Source organism: Netta rufina (assembly GCF_964035555.1).
Source record: "Netta rufina genome assembly, chromosome: Z".
Taxonomy (NCBI): domain Eukaryota; kingdom Metazoa; phylum Chordata; class Aves; order Anseriformes; family Anatidae; genus Netta; species Netta rufina.
In genome coordinates, this window is record NC_140126.1 from 32,479,825 (window position 1) to 32,500,763 (window position 20,939).

The 20,939-nt window shown below is 40.3% G+C and overlaps 1 protein-coding gene across 2 annotated transcripts in view; it reads left to right on the forward strand.

Annotated features, from left to right (window-relative positions):
* Positions 1-1,259: 1,259 nt before the first annotated feature.
* Positions 1,260-20,939, forward strand: part of DENND4C (DENN domain containing 4C) — a 67,999-nt gene continuing 48,319 nt past the window's right edge. For both annotated transcript variants that reach the window (XM_084305086.1, XM_084305085.1), the window contains exon 1: positions 1,260-1,379. The gene's annotated coding sequence lies outside the window, so the exon portion shown is untranslated. The remainder of the gene's footprint in view (positions 1,380-20,939) is intronic.

Below are 20,939 nucleotides of genomic sequence, written 5' to 3' on the forward strand. Positions count from 1 at the left end.
CTTCACTCATCTGACTTGGTTTAACACCTTGATTTTCACCTAACTGCTCTAAGAAATCTGGTTGCCTGCATTTTACAAGGTCGCCTGCTAAGCTTTCTTATCACTGTAAGCATATCTCAATACCACATTCCTTTCCTCTAAACAATGTAACTCTACAAAAACAACATTTCTATTTCCACACTACTGATGTGAAATTACTCCACATTTAGAGTGATTGAAGTCTCTTCAAGACTGTATGGATGAGCAAGTCTAACAGTATTACATCCCTGCTCCTCCTTCAGCATAGTGGATTTTGCAGTAAATTTGGCACTGCAATGTTGCAAAGTAATCATTACAAGACAAGGCTTAGCCCTTAACTCGAAAGACACAACCTTAGACGGAAAACTGAAATGAATGCTTTTAAACTCTAGTACTACTCCTCTTGGACTATTTAGAATATAATTGAAATGTCAGCACAAAAAAACTGTTAAAGCTAGAAAAGTGCACTGCGTGTAAGTAGTCAGTGCACATCTGCGGTATTCAGCACCAATATTCAAGCAACAATGCTCTAGTTTGTGTATTTTCTTAGATTTTTAGTATCTGTTGGGAAATAACAGCATGGATAACAGTATAATGAATGCAAAGCCTGTTCAGGTATGTTGTTGCATACTTTAAGGCTTGTCCTAATCTTCAAGAGCCTTCCTACCCTGCAAGGTTTTGTAAATAGGAAATCAAGAAAACTTACTGAAATATTCATGATTTTGTAGCTTGTGTGATTTACCCTCCTTTGTGGTGGATGTGAATATAAATCTTTATTCTGCATCTTTAAATCAGAGTTAGCAGGCTGCATCTTTGCTCAAATATAGCCCAAACACTTCCAACACAGGTATGCTCTGGAGTCTGCCTTTACAAGACTCGTCTTTTACGTACAGCACAGCCCTTGGCTTGCTATCTGAGGGGGGACAATTCTGATTTATCCTGTCAGGAAAGCCGGCTGCGGGCTGGGAGACCCTGGCGTGTGCACCCCCCTCGCAAGCTCCCCGCACCCGGCCGGTTGACCTGGCCGCCGGCTGCGAGGGGGCCCCGCGCCCCTCGCCCTGCGGGGCCCGTGCGGGCGGCGGCCGGGCCCAGGGGCTCGGGGCTCGGGGCTCAGGGCTCGGGCGCCCCCTGTCCGCAGCAGCGGCTCCGGGCGAGCCCCGTGCCCGCTCCCCCGTCCCGGCCGCCGCCGCCACCGCCTCCTTTCGGGGCGGGCCCTGGAGCCGCCTGTAGGCGTTTGCGGGGGAGAAGGGAAGATGGTGGCCGCTTCCTCCGCGGGCGGGAGCGGCGGCGGCGGCTCCGGCTGCTCCTGAGGCGGCAGGAGCGGGGCGAGGCTCCGCGACCCTCGGGGCGGCTGCGGGCAGGTGAGCGGCCGCGGGAGGAGAGGGGAGGGGAGGCAGGGCCGGGCCGGGCCGGGGGGGCCGGGCAGCGGGGCAGGAGGAGGGCAGGCGGGGGGCAGGGGGCCTGACAGGCGGCGGGACGGAGCGAAGCGGAGCGGAGCCGGCGCCGTGCCCGCCTTGCACCGGCCGCGCAGCGGAGAGCGCCCTGCCCGGCCCGGCCCGGCCCGTCCCCGCAGCCCCTTCCCTCGCCCCTCGCTCCGGGGTTTTCCTCCTCGGCGGAGGGGAAGGGAAGGGAAGGGCCGGGCAGGGCAGGAGGCGCGGAGCCTTCCCCCAGCCCCGGCGAGGGCTCGGCTCCCTCCTCCTGCCCCGGCAGCGCTTCTGCGCCGCGGCGAGACATTGCACCGGGGAGGGCGGGGGCGTGTTCTCGGCTCTTTTTTTTTTTTTAATTATTATTTTTTATTTATTATTATTTTTTTATTATTATTTTTTTTTCTCCTGTTAAAACCCTCGCTCTTATCCCCGATTCCCGTGCTCCCCCTCGGCCGGCCGCCCGTCCCTCGGGACCGTGCCCGGCCCTCGCCCCGGCGGGGCGGTGGCGCCGCGGGGAGGGCGCAGGTGGCCGGCGGCGCAGGTGAGCGCCCCGCGGGCACCTCCCGCCCTTCCTTTTCCCCATTTTTTTTTTTTTTTTTTTTTTTTCCCCCTTCCCCGGGCACCCCCCGGCTCTGTGCGCGGGGCCGAGCTGTAAGGAGGGCAGCGCAGCGGCGTGGGGGCTGCCCGCTGCCCTGCGCCGACATGGAGGCGGGCGGCGCCATGGCTGGCAGGCGGGCACCGCGTCATGGCGGGAGCGGCGCGGCCGGGGGGGCCCCGCGGTTTGGCGCTGCCTCAGCGCCGGCCGGGGGCAGCGGGGGCAGGCCGCCCGCGGGGCTGTCCGCGGCTCGCAGCCTGAGCCAGGCGCCTGTCAGCGCCAAGCGTCCCCCTCCCAAAGGTTCAAGCACCGCTTCACGTGTCGTTGATGCGTCTGCCGCAGGAGGGGCTCAGAACCCGGGCAGAAGTACGGGAGCGCACACCGGGCGTTGGCGCGAGGCGATCTTCGAGGGCCCTGCCAACCCAGGCCGCTCCGAGATCAAATGCCTGGGCTGCGGGGATCTGCTGCTCCGGGGACCCGCTGTGGTCAAGCGTATCCCAACGCGGGCCGTTGCGCTGGCTCCAAACTTAACGCCCGTGGCTAAGCTTTTAGCCCTGCCACACCAGGGCTTAGCTTGTAAACAAACAGCGTGTTCGATTTGACCGCCTCTCTGCTTTTTTCCCCTCTCAGCTGCTTCTGTGTGAACTTCTGAGGGACTCGTATTCCCCTGTATTTGTAGTATTTTCTGGGCTTATTGTGACTTATAGCTCACCAAGCTAAATTTGAGCCTGCAGATGTTGCTAAAAAGAAAGCTATTTGCTTTTAATTACCTCTGATAGCTCTTTTCTTGTGTTTACCAAATTCAAGGTTAGTGAAAGTTTCTGCATCACTCTTTTAAATGTAGTATGCCAGAAGTTAAGGGAGTAAACATTCTCTGTGCTTTAGGGGGAAAAATAATGATGGAATGCAAATTACCTCATATGTGTTTGGAAAATGACAATTTGTACTTTTTCTGAAGGCCACTATAACCGAACTTAAGTGACTAACGAGACTAGCGCATATATTTCAAATGCTTGTCTCAAAGAACACAAAACACACACACACACGCACACACAAAATCCTGTTAGATAGCATATACTTTTATTATGTATGATGACTGTAAGTCTTTTTAATAAGTTCTTCAATAATTGGCTGGCTGGCTGCTTTTTACCATTCCAGTGGTAAAAATCTGATATGCTGATAATGCATTCTGTCTTGAGTAGTTGTAGTGGTTTAACCCAGCTGGCAGCTCAACACCACACAGCTGTTTACTCACCCTCCACCCTCCTTCTCTGGGATGGGGGAGAGAAATGGGAAAGTGAAGCCCGTGAGTTGAGATAAAGACAGTTTATTAAGACAGGAAAATAATAATAACAATAATAATGATGATGATGATGATAGTACTAAGAATAATAATGTGTACAAACAAGTGATGCACAATGCAATTGCTCACCACCCATTGACTGATGCCCAGCCTAACCCCGAGCAGCTGGCTCTCCCACCCCAGCTAGCCACCCCTGTGTATTGTTCAGCATGACCCCAGATGCTATGGAATACCCCTTTGGCCAGTTCGGGTCAGCTGTGCTGGGTCTGTCCCCTCCCAGCTCTTGCTGCACCCCCAGCCTGCACACTGGCAGGACAGAGCAAGAAGCTGAAACATCCTTGGCTTGGTGTAAGCACTGCTCTGCAACAATTAAAACATCAGCATGTTATCAGCACTCTTCTCATCCTAATCCAAAACATAGCACCCTACCAGCTACTAGGAGGAAAATTAGCTCTATCCTAACTGAAACCAGGACAGTAGTACAATGGAAGAATCCAGGAGGGAAACCAATATACGATACTTCAGATATCTATGTTAAAATGGTTACTAGCACGCATAGCAGTAATAGCTGTAAAAATAACAAGAATTGCATTTTCTTTTAATTGGCTTATAAATTAAGATGGACATTTTCTTAAATATAAATGGATAAGGATAACATTACATTCGGCTGTTTCTTCTTAGGTTAAGGTTGGTTAAAGTAACTGTAATGAGATCTTGGGCCATGCACATTTGTTTTCTTGCTTGAGTGTTTGAATAATCAAAGGTTGTGTATTGGATTTCTTTCTGATTAACTCTTGTAATCTCTTACGAGTAAAGATGTTTCCTTCTGTGCTAACCATCTAACTTGATCAAAATTGGGATATACAGATAACAAAATGGATAGCATCCCTCTGATTCAACATGTATGGATTTTCATAGCGAGTAGCAGTGGCACGTATTGTTGAAATACAGTGCTTGGAACAGAATCTGTATAAATGTGGTCTTTCTTTGGTCTGTCTTTGACCACTGGAGAAGTGTGTTTGGAGTTCAGCCTTGGTATGCTTTAAGGACAAACAAGTTCCAAAGGTAGCTTTGATGTGCAGATCTGTGTTTGTTTAAATATAAAGAAGGAATAAAGTCTTAGCAGAATGAGGTGGGAAAGGTATAATTGCCAAACATTCAAGAGGAAGTTAAGGTAGTCTTTTGACTGTCATGTAAAAGATAGCCTCTCTTATTCGTAGAGTTTACAGATAAATTTCAGTGGCAGCTACAAGCATAGAGCATTCAGTATGTGTGAAAACTTTAATGTCTTTGGTAGTCTATATATTGTTTTCACATTGCAGGGCCTCCTTTCCTGTTGCAGTCAGTTCTGAGTGGAAAAAGGCAGCAAAAAGCATCTGTAACCTCTAACTTGGCTTCTTTTTTGTTCAGAGGTAATTTGTGCTGTAGAAATTTGGCTGGTGGAACTTTTTTTTTTTTCTTGTGTTTGCTTGTCAACCTGAAGCATGTCACTGTCTTGAATGATATTCAAGATACTCAACATCTTGATGTGGACAAGCTCTAAAAATGGGGTTCACAGTCATGTTATTAAGTTGCCTCCTATGCGAATTGCCACGTAGTTGTCCATTACTGCTTAATCATATTTGTAAAATGAGAATCACTTTGCTACACTGCAGCACAAGACCTGCTTTCCTCATATAGTGCTTATGTGAGACTGCAAGCTGAAGTCTTTGGACTTTGATCTACTTCTTAGCTTCCGTCTTGCTACAAAAATCATCCCTCTCACAAACTCTGATATGCAAAATTCTTGTCCTTGGTTATATAAAAATGTGATGCTGCTTTTTTCCTGTGTGGTAAAGAATTACTGTTGCTGGAAAAAATCCATTTGTGTGATGAGAATGACCATGCTTTGTTTTTGCAAAGTCGTGGAGCTGAAGGCTGACATTGGCTTCTGTGCAAACAGTTGTTAGAGCCTGAAAAGGTGAGTTCAAGACAGTTTCTGGGCTGTGAAATAGGTTCTGGTGGAGTGGGACTGCTTGTTGTTTAGTTATTCTTGTGACTACCTCTGTCGTAAAATATGTGCATGCGAACATATTCTCAGGTTTTAGGAATACACTGGGGCGTACGTTCCAAAGTGGGATAGAGCAGAAGGCTGAGGCTTGGTTAATGTCTTGCTGTACTCCTGTGTTTCTCTTAAATGTTCTTCAAGGGTGTATCTGGGGTCCTGATGTTTACCGTCGGCTTTGGCATACAGGAAACTTAAAGATGTTTTTTAGAGTACCAAAGATTATAATGCTATTCTCTGCTTATGCATGTGACTCTTTTTTGAATAGTAAAGAGTAAGAATCTCAGGGTTGTTGGTACAGAGAACAAGAAAAATATACCTACAGTTTCATGAATAAGGTTGGCTTGCATCTCATGAAACATTCCTTTTACTTTGTTTCAGTTAAATACATTGAGGCAATTCTGCCGGACTCTTCTTTGGCCTGTCTTCATTTTGCGACATTACAGTTCCTTTCCTTTGCTCTCAAAAACGTCTCTAAAGAGACTTGATGCTTTTCAAACATCAACCAAAAGCCTGTGCTTTTCTGTTTAAAAGATGTTACAAATAGTGTAAATCAGGGATTGACTTGCAAATTAAGCTGTTCAACTCTGGCAGCAAAAGCTGAGTTTACAATTACAAGTCTCCAAAGTAGTTGAAGCTTTCTTCCTCTTGAAATGAACGTGTTTTCCAGTTCTGAACGAATTGCAGCTCTACTACAAAAAATAGCTATTTTTCACTAGCAAGGCAAAGAACCCCATGTTTTTTTCTTTCTCCCCAGACTTACTCATTTCAGTGATAGCTTTTGCCTTTCTAATTAATTACAGTCTTTGATCAGTAACGCTTAAGCTGAAGTCCAGTCACTGATGCATTCTTCAGTGCTCCTCTTCCCCTTTGCGAGTCCTTCGCGTTGGGGCATTGTGTTACTGGTGAAAGCAAAACTTCCCTCCTAACCCAGCGGTGCTATTCCTGGTGTCACATAGCGTGGCTCTAGCCTTCTTTGTTGTTCTTTGGGGAAGAAACTAGATTCTCACCCAGATAAGAAACCTGATGTAGGTTTCAATCTTGCAAGTAAGGTGTCTTCCTGTCTTGTCTCTATAATGTGGAAACTCTTTCTGCTATAAGAAGATGTAAAAATGTGGTTGAATGTAGGGAAGAGTACAACAACTAGAGAGCAGTTAGTTAGGAGCAGCATGTGATGAAAAAGACATTCAAGCACTTAATGTTTCAGGAAAATCAAGAAATCGAGGCAAACTATATCTAGATGTTTAAGCCTTGAAATTTCTGCAGGATGTCTGTCTTCATCTCATAGAGACTTATAGAAAGGAAACATAAGGCAAACTGCTGAGTCACAGCAACAGGTAGTTCAGTCAGTTACTCTAATCATTGAATGGGGCTATTGCAAAATCTGCAAACAGGTGTGGCCAGTTTTTTCGATAGTTGATTGACCAGCCATCCTTGGAAGTAACTGCAGCAGCTTGACTAGATCAGGGAAAAATTTAGACCAATGTCTTCGTTTTCTTTACGTTTTGAGTTCTTCCAATTACATTTTGAGTGTAACTGGCCCTAATGAATTTGAGTAGTGAATGACCCTAATGAGAATATAAACTGATGGATATCTGGATGTAAGTGGCAGAAAATTGTTGTGCTTGAAGGTAGTGTGAACCCAGCTGTACTGAGTTTTGTGTGTGTGTTTTGTTTTCTTTTTGAAAGCACAGATGATATCTTTTCCAAGATTCCTAAAGTGATTGAAAGTATGCTGTATGTTTACCAGATGAAATCCCTACAAGGGTATGGGTAGCCTGAGAAATGTTTCATGCACGTAAAGGATGTATCTTACAACTGTTAAGTTTTTGAAGACACTGAGGATGTGACTAAAGAGAGGAATATTTAAAGAAGTATATTTTAGTTTAGGGAGACCCATCTTTCTTGTCTCCTTTCTTCCTCTGCTGTTCACAGCTTACTTCTTAGGGAACAATTTCTAGTATAAGCTTCACTGTAGCTGCTCTGAATTATCCTTTGAAGCTTCTCTTTCCAGGTCCTGTAGAAGGAACTTAGGAAAGCTAACCATTTCAGGTCAGGTTTTCTTTTCTGAACAGGTCCCAGAAACATCTACAAATTAAAATTTGGATATAGCAGGAGGAGGAAGAATAAAGTCACTTGCTTGTAAGCTTTCTAAATCATGATCCACTGTGATGTATAGATGTGGTTTGTTAATGAACTGAGTAGAATTTTAAAATGTTTTACTGGCGCATTATGCCTCATCCAGGTTTGTTTGCAGTTCTGAATATTAGAGGGTAAGCAGGACATAAAAGGGAGAACTTCCTAACTGCATAAGTATGTGACTGTTTTCTCAGAGTTCTGATTAAACCAGGTAAAGCAAGTCTACCAGTTACCCATACAACGTTAATTTGACTCTTGAAGTTGATCCTCGCAGTTAGACTCATCAGTGAAAGACTAGACTTTTTTCTGACCTTAAAATTATGCATAATCTTGGGGATGCATTCTTACTGAACTTTTTATTTTTATTTTTTTATTTCTCTTGGTTTTACCTTAGGCTTGAAGTAGTCATTCTCACTATCTTTTTTTGTTGTTGTTGTTGTTTGTTTGTTCTCTGGATAAAATAGGAGAAGAGCATCATTAATGTCTTCTATACTAATAAACTACATAAGCAAACTCGAAGCCTTACTGGTACAAGAAAATCACAAGTCATAAGTAGAAACAAGCTTTGCAAACAAAAAATTGGTTTTGCTGACGGTGGTGTACCTGCTCTGGGGCTTATACTATAATACCTGTATGTCTCTGAAAATAATTCTTTTTTTTTTTTTTTTTTTTTTTTTCACTTCTGGCTACGCTGGTACAACTCTTCTAGGGAAAAACTAAGCCATTAGCATTAGGCTTAATAAACGAAGGAGAAAGTTGTGCAGGAATAGGTAATCCAAAGAGTTTCTGTTTTCAAAAAACACCTAGTGTGTGCCTCATGCTTTCTTTAAAAAGGCAGTGTCTTTTTCAAACCGTGGTATATATACTTTTGCTGTAGATGTCATCTTGTAAGATAATTACATGTGAAGGCCTTAAGTTCCTTTGGATTATGATGACTCATTCACCATGAATGTAATGACTAATGTGACATTTCAGTTTAATTTAAAGAAAACAGAAGAAATGCTGCGCATAGTCATTTTTATAGTTTTTATCCTTTCTTCTGTGAGATTCACAGTACACGTATGTTGTTTGCACTGTTAACCTCAAAACCTTTGCTTCTTAATCTCTCTGAACTAAGTGATTCTGTTTGGAGGAAAAAAAAAATCTATAAATAAGTTGTTCCTCTAACTTTAGACTGCTTTTCTAGCTGTAGAACCAGATGATGAACAAATCTGAGAAAGAAAATTATACTTTGAGCCTCAAATGCCTTTTGTCTCTTGAACCTTTTAAAAAATCTCATCCTGAACTGGTATGCTTGCTTGACAGAAGTGAAAATTCTTTGTTGGCATTGGAGGTATTTTACCTGTGCTGTAAAGGCCCCAAAGCTTGAAAAGTGGCCTACAATACTTGAGACAAACTTGACGGATCATACTGCTGGTGATCTATCTATCTGTATATTTATTTATTTTCCCCTTCACTTAAAACAAACAAATAAATAAACAAAAAACTATGGTGTTATTCAGCAGTGTATTTTGTTCAGTGGTTATTGACTTTGTCTTGAACAGAAATCTCTGAGTTGCAGAAGAAAACATTTTTCAGGTTTTGCTGTGAACATTTAGTCATCCTACCCAGCTTTTTTTAATCCTTGAGGAGTTTTCACACCTCTGTTCTGTGTTGACTTTCCTCTAAGGGGAGAGGACTGGATTGAACATCTGCATTAAAATACTTCACTTTTGAGTTGTCCAGGTTGTTAAGTTCAAAGTTACTGCAGATGACTCTATCTGTGTTCCTTTTTTGTCAGTGCTCAGTGTTGGTGCTGCCTGCACCCTGTCAACAAATGACAGAGCGAGAAGAAAAAAAAAAAAAAATAAATCTCAGAATTGAAAGCATTAAAACAGTGTTACTGAGGTCTGTGTGATTTCCTTTCTTTTGAGCGGGGACTGAAATGCTCTCACTATGTAACTGTTGGCCAACCTGTGTCTTACTGCAGACAGTAATATGTTAAATAACTGCATGGTGGATTTTGCAAAGTGAGAAATTCTGAATTTCAGTCCACCCTGAATGTAGCCTCATGCCTGTGTGTATGCCACTGCAACCAGGCATTGGCTTTAGTGATGGGTCTGTGCTGTTGTGTGAGTTGTGCGGGGAAATAAATCTTGGGAAAGGTTGTCTGTTTGAATTTTTTATCAGCCTTGAGAAAAACAAGAGAGAGATTGGTTCTCTAAATTGAATCTGACCTTTCCAAGATGATTTAATTAGAAATATAAATGCTGGCAATAGTAAATTACATCCACAATTGCCGTAGCCTTCTTTAGGAAACAAAACAGATTTTTTTCTTTCTAAGGGGAGATGCTTCCTTTCTTCTTAATGTGTTACTAAACCACTTACTACATAAAAACATGCACGAACAGCATTCTAAATAGGAGTGCATATGTTAACATAAGCACTTTAAAGACAAGTTCATAATTTAAACTTTGACAGAAATAGCTATTTCAAATAGGGTAATAACAATAGTATGAGGGGCACAACAGGATTAAACAGTAAATCCACGCTGTGCACAATAGAGTATGACTTAATAACCAACTTAGCTTTCAGAATCCTATCATGTGTAACTTCTAGGTTCTCTGAATGGATATTTTCCAGATTTTTAGACAGATACGTTGGATACTGCTTGTAATGTTGGCTGATTTATTTTAAAGTTATCTTTTCTTCCCTGATCTTTGTGTGTGTTGGTATATTCTTTGTAAGATCCGACTTAAGCAACCTTACTTTTTTAAAGTCTGTATAAAATCACTTTCCTGTAGATGTCTTGCCTGAGAACTCCACCACTGAGTAATACAGCATAGGTATTTTGATTGTTAGATGATAATATTACAAGGAAAGTCAAAATATATGTAATCAACCTACACATTTACTTGCTGTTTGTTGAATGATAGGATTTAATGACAGAATCTGTTTGCTGTTCTTCAACAGCTTTTTTTTTTTTTTTTAATTGCTTGAGGAAAATATTTACTGATACATTCATCTGTGCAAGTAGTAGTATCTTTCTAATACATAATCTTTCACAACTGTTTTCTTCAGGAGTTTGTATAATAAACAGCATCATTTCAAAACTCTAATAATCTTGCGTCTGCGACATGCTCAGGCTTTAAAGGATTCAAATACTCTGTTTTCCTGAATATATGCTCAGGAATATAACTGAGCACAACAAGAAACAAGGGTTAGTAACTAAGGGCTTTCAAGAGATGGAAGTCTACGTTTATTAAAATATATTGCAGAATTCAGAAAGGGGGAAAAGATTTTTTTGGTTTTGTGGTAGAAATTAGATGTTTTTGTTGCCTCACAAGTGACTGATCATTTTAGCATAAAAGAAATGAGAAAATATGCATCGGATTTTCCATAGAATAACTTTCTTGCCTGTGAATAAAAGTTACTTTTGTCAGAACGAACTTTGGCAATATTTTCATGTTTATTCTGGAGAATGAGTTACAGTCATAATGAAGAGTTTGAGTCACTTCTAATGTATGCTTTGAAGGTACGCATTTTACTTGATGACTTTTATTTGTAAACGTTTTTCCATTTCCATACTTTTAATATTGAGATCCCTTTCATATCTGCTGGGTGGCTTTGGTCCCTTTCATCTGGCCTTTGGAGTTTTGGAGTGCGGCTGCATGGATCTTCTCGTGAATATCCTTCAAAATAAGTTAGAAAAAGCATGAGAGGCGACTGTTGCCTGTTACTGTACTTCCTGAGGTTGCCGTGATCCGTTTTTTTTACTATCATTTATCTAGGAATATGTTAAATATTAAACGAAGGGCTTATCTTCAGGAGGTTTTGCTACAACGTTTGACAATGCAGGAAGCAGTTCTGAAAACTGAAGGCACACGATTTCAGGCATTACACGCCTGCCTAAGCTTTTCACGCTGTGTGTTTGTAGTAACTTCATTACCTCAGCCACTTCACAGGTCACCTTGCAGAGGAGTCGCTCTGAGGCCTAGCTCATACTCCTTCCGCGCTTGCTGCAGATGTGCTAGTGCAAACCCTCACTGCAAAACCATGCTGCAGATCAAGATTATGATATGGCTGGTGCTGCATGAAGAACAGAAAGACACTTCCTCCACTGGGCTCCTTACTGCTGAAGCATAAAACAAAAGACATGAATATTCTAACTTCTATCAAGCATGTGGTTTGGGCCTTTTCAAGCCATCTTGGCAAAAGAGTGTTTCTTAATGAGGAATTGGCAAGAGGATTAAAAGACAGACTTTCTGAAGTGTTAATAAACTCCTGCCAAGCTTGAAAAGCAGCAGAGAAAGAATGAAAATGCTGACGTGAAACTGAGTGATTTGAGGCTGCCGTCAAAGGCCAAATAGAAATGTGAGTCATCCTCTTGATAACTGGGGGTGTTTAGTGGGGTGGGGATAGGCTCTGAAGCTTTGAAAGTGTGGACGAAGGAGCTTGTGTTTGATGCGATAAAGATGTCAGAGGAGAGATCGAGAGAGAAGAATGACAGTCTACAGCCTCCTGCAGCATTTTTTCCCCAAAAGATAAAAACGAGGAAACCAGTGTTCCTTCAAAGCCAGTGAAAGAGACACTCTAGGTCTGTGGAGCCCTGTTTATGGAGATTTCAAGAAGCATTTGGTTGATCGTGTTGTGGACCATTAGCAGAAATGAAATTGAAGGATGATTCTGGCAAAATAGTTCCAATGCTAATACTTAACTTTCAAGTGCCTGGTAAACAGAACTTGTGGGTGACCTCTGAGATGCTTTTGAAACAGAACATCTTTTCCTCTCTCCTTTCGATTTCTCAAAAACAAAATGCAGTCCAGCCCTGCCCGCTCAGAGGAAAAAAAAAAAAAAAAAAGGCCCAAGAAGCTACCAGAAAAACAGTCTAGGAGATTTTGGGCTCCCAGAGGGCACTTAACCACTGGACTATTGTCTCTTGACTTTTTCTTTACTGTTTTATTTTTGTTTCAGGCTACTATATTTGGCTTTGCTCCAGCAGAGTTTCCAATTACAGAAAGCCTTCTCTAACAAAGAATGTTTCCAGGGCTGCAGATGTTTCAGTCATTACATAAAACTGAGCATGGCTAACCTTTAAAGCTTGCAACTGGGCAGTAAGTACATTTTATAATGTACTTTTCTTGCTCTGAGAACTAGCATTGTTATCTTTCTTATTAATATTCTTATAATATTTTTATTATTACTTTTTTCTTTTGGACTCTTTCTGCCCAGTGTCTGGAGTAGTTATTTTCTGCTACATTAAAGAACAGTTTGGATACAACACTGATAAAACAAGATGAGACTGGTTTATTAAATGAGTATAGCTGAACTGCTTGCTGATGATCATTCTTCCCTTCTCACATCTTTTCCATTTCTGCTTTCTGTCCTTGGCAATAGATCTTCATTTACTGGTACCAAACTTGCTTTCATTGATTCCAGCTGTTTCTCTTCCAGTCCCTGTAGGTCACTTCAGAATTTGTGTTTTGGCCTCGCAGTCTGTAACCACTCCAATTTTTATACCACTGGACAACTTGGAATTACTGTTCAATAGAAAAAATGAACTATAGAGTATGGCAGAGAGAGACTGGTGTAGGTTTTGTTTCTTACTGCCCCAATCCTCCCCGTCAAAGTAAGATGTTTCTGAGTGGCATTTTCACGCTTGTGACCGTCCTGGGTCACAGGATCTGTTAACTGAGTGTCATTTTCAGTCAGTTGTAATTCATAAATAGCTGTTCAAGCTGTTACTGCACAACTTCACTTTGAAAGCATTGCTGTGTTTGACACAAGCTTATATATCATAATATCATTGGCTCACAGTTTTGCAGCAACAGTAACTGGTTTTGCTGGCAATCTCAAAAAAAAAATCTGACTAAAAACACAGTTAAAAAAATGTGATGTTTTTATTTCAAATATAATGTTTTCAGTAGTTTATTTTTGTCTCGACAGAGTAATTCCAATTTATTATAGTTGAAAATTTGTGACTAGCTCCCTCTCTTGATTATTTTTGTTAAAGCAATCCAAGGAATTGCACGTAGGACAGGAAAATAAAAATCCAAGGAAAATTCAAGGTAATTAAGAACAATAATATATTTTGTTCAAGGGTAAAATTATTTTAAATGGTTTCTATTTAGTCCTAAAACAGGCCAGAAAAGCTGTTAGACTTCTCAATAATAAAATTGATGCTTCAGTGGCAGAATATATATGCCTCACAAAACTAGCGAGTTAGGTAATTATCACTTATTACACTAGTGGATTTACAAAACTAAGTTCATTTCCTCACCATCCCTTCTTCATATGAAGCACGCTGTTCTCTCATTTCAAGCCAAGCTTGAAACTGAAAAAGAAAAACTACATTGGAAGAGTAGAGGCACCTGTTTCCCATTATACAAGTGGAGTATTTTTTACTAGTGGTGCTCATGAAAATGTCAATAATAGCCAGAGATACCAAATGCCTGCCCCAGTGAAGTTTTAAAGAATTTTTGATGTCTATAGCCATCTTAAATGTTATGAAAACTAAAAGTGTAGAAAAAAAATATATATATTATTTTCCCCACCTGTGGTGTTTTAACCTTTGGTCTTTGGGTTTTAAGAATGTCTGCTAATTTGGTGCTGGGTTTTTGTGTTTCATCAAGTTGTAAAGTGCAGTTTATTTTCTAGTATTTCAGAAGCTTAACACAAAAGGGGTTTTGTTCTCAAACATCCAGTTTGCAGAACTATGTTGCTTAACTTATTTCTAGAAGTGAGGGTGGGGAGAGAAGACAGGTTTGATCTAATTGTTTCTAGGCTTGGTGCCTTTGTTTCCGTAGGATTTTTTTTTTTACAAGAGGTGGTTTGATGTGATTTTTCTGTTATCTTCATAGTGTAATGCCCTAATCTACTTTGAAGGCTTTAGAAGACTTTCCTGTCAAGTTGATTGCATTTGTTTTATGCTTGAATTTTATGCATGGAAAACAATCAGGTACACAACCAGCTAGTATGAAGTTAACTTTTGTTCTCCTTTGAATATGTTCAAATTTCCAGCAATCTAGCATAAAAAGCCATTGTTTATTACTTGTGGTACCAGACCTGGACCCAACTTGTTTTCTGGGTGAAGTTCAATTACCTGATAAAAGGCCATGCCATAAGAATAATTCATTAAATGGACATGCCTTTTGTCTTTCACCTTGTCCTTAAATTTGCTTTTCATTTTAACATAGACTTCTATGAGATAATCAGCTTGTAGCTTGTAAGGTCCTTCAGTTGTGCAACCATTACATTCTCAAATGTTTACTTGAAAACTGTTATGAAGGAATGGCCCGCTATTTGCATATGTGCATGTTCAGACCCAGTCTCGGGTGACATGCAACCATTCTTGTTCCACAGCTGGTTCTGTTAAGACAGGTAGAAGTGGGGCATTGCATGTCTACAGAGTTATTTTTGCAACTCTAGATTTTTAAATGATCTTGCGATTTAATCAAGAGACTGCAACTGCTGTTACATTTCATGATTTATGACAATGTGTTATGCATTCCAAAAAAAGAGTCTTTAAATGCACATCTAGGAAGTATTTTTCTTCTGTTGCAGATTGTATGCAGCTAATAAGCAGTGGACTACATTTTTTTTTTCTGTTTTAGTCCTGGTCGGTATTAATGGTATGCTGCGTTACTTTACCTTTTGTTGTTAATAGACGTGGTGTGTCCTTAACGTATAGTAAAGTGTGCTTTGAAGAACTGATAGAGACATGTCTGTACGATTTCCCTATGTGTTGCTAATGACATTTAAGTGTTTGATAACACTGCATCATTCAGGATGAACTAGTTCAACATTGTTTAATATTCCAGTTTTGCTTTGTAGTAGTTTTAAACCATCATCTGTGATGCACGTGTAAGGCCTGATTTATGTTGTCAAACTTGTACCAAACTTGGATGTATGGGCTGGAGTTGTATGCTTGTCTGGGTACAAATGGGCTTGCTTGGAAGTGGCGAAGTATGGACTAGCATGCTGATGTGAGTGATATTAGTGAAGATATGTTGGGATGGACAAACAGCAGGAATGCAAGCTCTTCGGAACTTGTGTATACTCCAGTACGTTCTGGGTCTTACACTGCAGCACTGGTGACTCTTTGCATATGTTGCTTACACTTAAGGCTTACGTGGGTACATCCGTGTGCTAAAATCACATCTGTATTTTGTGTTTAAAAAAAAATAAAAATCCAAACAAGTTTGGATTGCCAAGTATAGTCCATGATTACATTCCTGTTTGCTTTTCCAAGTGACTTTGATTATTAGCTCCTGCCTCTTAAAATCCAGTTAAAGAAAGACTAAATCTGAGGCACATAAAACAAAAGCAATCATTCTCTTTTCTTGAATACAGTTAACAATAAGAACTGCCTTCACTGTATGCTTTCTGGGGTTATGAAATACAACTAGGGAATAGTTTAAAAAACAGAAGAAAGCAGTACTGTTGGTGCAATATTGTGTTGTCAATGCAATATTGTTGATGCAATTACACCTCTGTGAAGTTCTAAAAAGAAAAAAAAAAAAAAGTTGTATTTATAGTTTTAGTACACACTTTATAAGCAATGGTAGTTTCAGTCCTTTCACAACTGTATTGCTTTTTTTTTTTTTTTTTTTTAAATTTTATTTTTTAATAAATGGCCCTAGAGATAAAACTCCTAGGTGTCCAAATCCTCGCTGGCGGTCAAACTTGCTAAGTTCAGGCCCTAAGGTTCTAACTTCTCCTGTCCAAAGTAACTTCTTCACACAAATATTGCCAACCCTTTATCTTTACAGCTGCTGTGAAATATTACTTAAAGATTTTGGCATTTGAAATGGAGGAGCAGGGGAAAGCTGAAGGGTTAGTGCATCCTATCTGTACCTCTTTTCCATTTTCAGTTCTAGAGTAGCTGTTGCCACTTTACTTCAAGAAGAGTGGTTGTCTTGCTGATTACATATTTAAACTCCCTCATGTGTGTGTTTGCTGTAAGGCTTTTAATGTGAATCAGGAACATTACCAAAGAGACTCTTTAAAAGAAATTCTGGACTAGTTGCTGTGGTATAAAGCTGAAATTTAAGAAGCATCAGTGAAGATTCTTTTATACAAATGGGAAACAAATTGTTCTTCCTGTTCCGTAGCAATTACTCTCAGCACAAGATAAAAGAAATCACTGTATGAGTAAAGAAGAATAACCAGATCTCTCCCTCTTCTGTACTACAGCAAGGAGCATTTCTTTTTGAATGTTCATAAAGGTAAATAAACTGCCCATATCTTTTCTCCCTACTGATTAGTACACTGGAAATGGAGAAGTTACAAGAATAAAGACTTGGTTACATAGCTTAAGCTCTATACCGGGTAATTGGTTGTTTATGGTAGTCTTTGTGTGGTCTATGAAGATTTGCCTAGTGCAGTGGTTGAAAAAGCATACTAAATTTTCTCTCGTACTTGGATTGTAGCCAGCAAATTTTCCAAGTGTTGCAGATGACCTCCTGACACGCTGCCTTGTATCCAACCACTAGAGTCTCTGTCTTTTAAATTAGTTTAGTGAATTCAGTATCCTGATCTTTCTTGATCTTTAAGCCAGCTCATTTTAGGAACAAATCCAGAGAATAGAATGTGCGTGCATTTTTCTTCTAACTTGTTTACTGCCAATAGCCAAGTATAATTCGTTTACACGACAGAGCATTTGTGTAGAAGTCCTGAGCTGTGTTTAACATCTATGCTTAAAACTCTTAATTGTGTAGGCTGATTCCCTTCAAAATCTGTCTTTCAACCACAGTCCACAAAAAATGCTGAAGTTATTCTAGAGTCTGGAATGAAACTTATTTCCTTTGCAGTCTTGTTACAAAAATATTTTCTGTTTTGAGGAAACTATGCCATCTTTTATAAGTTCTTCAGTCATTTACAATTGAGTAAATTGTAAATAGTAAGCAGTTTCCACTCATTGTGGTTCTTGGAGACTGGTAGCGTCTGAAAGAAGATAGAAGTAAATAGATTGCAAAGTTGCGTTAGTCATTTATCACTTGCAGAAATGTCTTTAAACTTTCAATTCTTTGACCATCGGTTCATCAGTATTTTCATTTAATGACATTTCTGGACTTTGATTATATTGAAAATAAGCTGAAAAGCTGTCATTTTGTTTTTGTGATTTAGAATCGTAGAATATGCTGAGTCGGAAGGGATCCACAGGGATCCTTGAGCCCAATTCCTGGCTTCACACAGGACCACCCAAAAATCAGACCATGTGTCAGAGCAGTGTCCAAACGCTTCTGGAAGCCCAGCAGGCTCAGTGCCTTGACCACTGCCCTGGGGAGCCTGTCCCAGGGCCCGACCACCCTCTCAGTGAAGGACCTTTCCCTAACACTTGTCTGAATGTCCCCTGATGCAGCTTCATGCTGTTTAGGGTCAAGAATATCGCAGTTATGGCTCTTCATGTGGGTGATGAAGGGAAAGGTGGTAGGTTTGGGGAAAGATTTGGTCTATCTTACAAGTCTTCAGCTTTTTCAAAGATGTGTTAATTAACAGAAGTACAATGCATTAGTAAGCAGTGAATTGAGTTTTTCGGTTGCTGGAAGATTTGCATGTGCCTTTTCTCTAAAACTCTTTTCTCTCAGATGTTAGGCTCTTACTAATCTGATTTCATTTATTCCTAGGGGACAACTGCTTTGAATTTTGAAACAGAGTTTTATAAAACAGAGTTCAACTTAATTTCATAGGCTTTTTACTGAGTACAAAATAAACTTTGGAAGAAAATTTAAAATTCAGTTTGTGTTTATTATACATAGTAATTTTTCTAGGGAGGTAATAGTGTTCTCAGAAAAGAGTAAATAAGGGGCTTTTAACACCACTTTGTTTTTCCATGTTTTTTCCATTGTTTTCCATCCAACACCAAGATATTACCAAGGTATCTTTTATTTATTTATTTATGTATTGTTTTGCAGAGGAATGGGATGTCAATAAAAATGACTAGATATTTAGGGTTACAAGTTTTCCTGTTGGCCTTGCGTGAGTAAGTTTCTGTACATCACAGTACTGATAGTGGACAGCATCTTTTGAAATTTCAGTGGGGAAAAGTTGTCATGATTCTACAATATTTATGATAAAAGGTCCTTTGCAAGTATGTTTGTTTCCTTGTCAAATGAGAGTAGTGTTCCTGCCAATTCTTGTGTGAAGTATTACAAAAATACTGGAAAATAGCAGTGAATTCATCTTGCTGCCGTACAAGTCATACTTTTTTTTCCCTGCAGTTCAGAAAGCAAAATATTCTCAGACTAACTGAAGCCTGCTGAAGATCTGTTCCTGTTTGTTTTGGTGGCTGTCTGGTAGTTTGTAGCTTAGCATGTATTTACATTTATACAATCTTGCATTTAAGAAGATGGCCATGGCTTAATTAAGAGCTATATATTCAAGGTCTCATTTGAGAGATCCTGTTGCTTTAAATCTCTCTGAAATAGGATAATATGCTCTGGAAGAGCTGTGTTGTAGTGCTTATTTGAAACTTTACTTATCCTCGTGGAAAAGGAAAGGAACTGCTGTGAGCGTCTCAGAACATTTTGGAAAACTCCCCCAGTGTTGTGCTGACAGAAGAGGCTTCCCTTTCTCAGCTGAATTGTCTGGTGACTGACGTCTACCTGCCACATGTTACAGAGAGTTTCTGTGAACTAAAACATAACTATGGCTAAGAGAAAAATACAAATTCGTACTGAGGTGTGTGAACTTGGAGTGGGTAGTAAAAGACTGGATCACTTTAACAACAATTTTGTTTTTAGTAAAACCCTTTAGATGATGCCAACCATTTTGCTATTTTTAGCATCATGTTCCAGTAATTTGGTATCACTTATGTCAAGTGCAACCAGTACTTTCCACAGTATGAGATGTTCTGGCACGGGACTTGCCCTTCTTTTAAGGGGAGCAGGGAGAGGTTGGTTTATTTCCTTATTTATTTTTATAAATCTATGAACAAGTCCAAGCATCTGAGAGGTAAACTGAAATATCTTAGACTGCACAGTTTTATGATTAATCCAGTGGAAGTCCGTGCTGTTGCTGAAAGGGGCATTACGCTGCTGTTTGTGCTGACATGGTGAATCACTGGAGAGCTGCTCTGGTTGTACCCTAAGCAGTCTTTGCCTCGTTAGTGTTCAGCCAGAGTAGTTCTTGTTCCAGTTCATTTTTGGTTGCACAAACTCTGGTTCTGGTCGAAAGTAAAGATGGGAGTGAGCAGTAGCAGTATGAGGAGAGATTTTTTTAATGGAAGCACTAATTTACGTGAGATTAAACTGAAGCCATTAATCCCCCTATTTCATGATGATTTACTTACCTGTAAAGAGCTTTTTCATTGATTTAATGTTGTTTATGTTGGTAAGAAGGATAAACTGTTCTGAGTTGTGCAGTTGAAAGTCATTCAGAGGCTTAACAAGGAGTTACGGCTTTTGAGTCATCTTATTGTTCTTCAGGAGACCCAGGCAGAGAACAGTTGGTGAGATTGAACACACCACATTGTTCCTGTTGATTATACATCCATGTATTTATATGGATAAGTGTCTATATATTTATTTATTTATTGACCAGAGAACTCAGTCATGTTAGTACTGTACCATGGCTTTCCCGTTTTCAGGGTGGTCAAACACTTCTGCGTCTCTTCCCAGGATGTGTGTTTATGGATTATCCTGTAAAAGCTGTTAACCAAAGTGTTTAGAGAATACTGAGTCAATGTAAGAATTACTGTGGGAAAATATTACAGAAGAGAAGTCTTACAAGGTGTGTAGGCTTCATTCTTTCAGATGGATTTGAAAAGTTGTAATTTCAACGTTAGCCAAAAATTGAGTTACTCACAGTATAGATGTACTTTAAATTTGCATGAATATGAATGGCTTATCCCTCCCTTCATCTTGTTCTACAGCACCTTGCAATATAGTGGTTGGTGCCTTATATGTGTATTCTTATGCTAACATTTCTTGGTAAACATGCAGGATGAGTAACTCATTTTTTTTTAATTTTTTTTCTACAGCTGTCCAATCAATGCTTTTGATAACAAGCTCTAGAAATCTTGTAAATTGCAAAGAGGAAAGATACCTTTCCTATATGACTTCAGCAAGAACAGAGTAGGAACTGGAGGAGAAGGCACGTTGCAAAGAATAGGTTTATACTCTCTTCCTCAAACCACCTTTCTGCTAATGGAGGCTAGTGTTTCTGCAGTTATCAGAGCAGTAAGGATATTTTAAATATGAGACAGTTCTCATTTTTGATGCACTTAATGAGTAATATTCATGGACCACAGCTCCTTGGCAGCTAGGACCTTGGAGTTGTGGCAGACTTGTTTTCAAAGAGGAAAGCCAAGACTTCTGGTCTTGTTTACCTGTATAGATGGGATCCCCAGAAATCTGGTGGCAGAAATTGGGGCATCTAAAAGAAGGTGTCCCCCGCCTCACTGAAGGGGTATGGCATTATTCAGGTTTTTGC